The sequence below is a fragment of the Athene cunicularia genome (genome assembly GCF_003259725.1).
Source record: "Athene cunicularia isolate RWA chromosome 1 unlocalized genomic scaffold, athCun1 chr1_part2, whole genome shotgun sequence".
Classification (NCBI taxonomy): domain Eukaryota; kingdom Metazoa; phylum Chordata; class Aves; order Strigiformes; family Strigidae; genus Athene; species Athene cunicularia.
The window spans coordinates 44,115,500-44,115,781 of NW_020799092.1; positions in this window are offsets into that span (position 1 = coordinate 44,115,500).

The following is a 282-nucleotide window of genomic DNA, read 5'->3' on the forward strand; positions in this document are numbered from 1 at the left end:
GGGGGGGGGGGGGGGGGGAAGGGGGGAAAGGCAAGTTGGCAAGACTGGCATGTGGGCCAGTCTTTCGCAAGTGGTCAAGCTCTCACTGTCTTCAATGAAAAATTACATTTCCTGAGGTTAGTGTAACTTTTAATTAATAAACAGCTTCTACAGAAACATCTTTACCCTGGAAACATTAAGATGGACAAAACTGGGAATGATGCAATTCCTGCTGTAAAGAAACCTTTTCCTCCCACATGCACATGATTGCCCTGCAGATCTCCCTTTGGAAAGGGAGAAGGG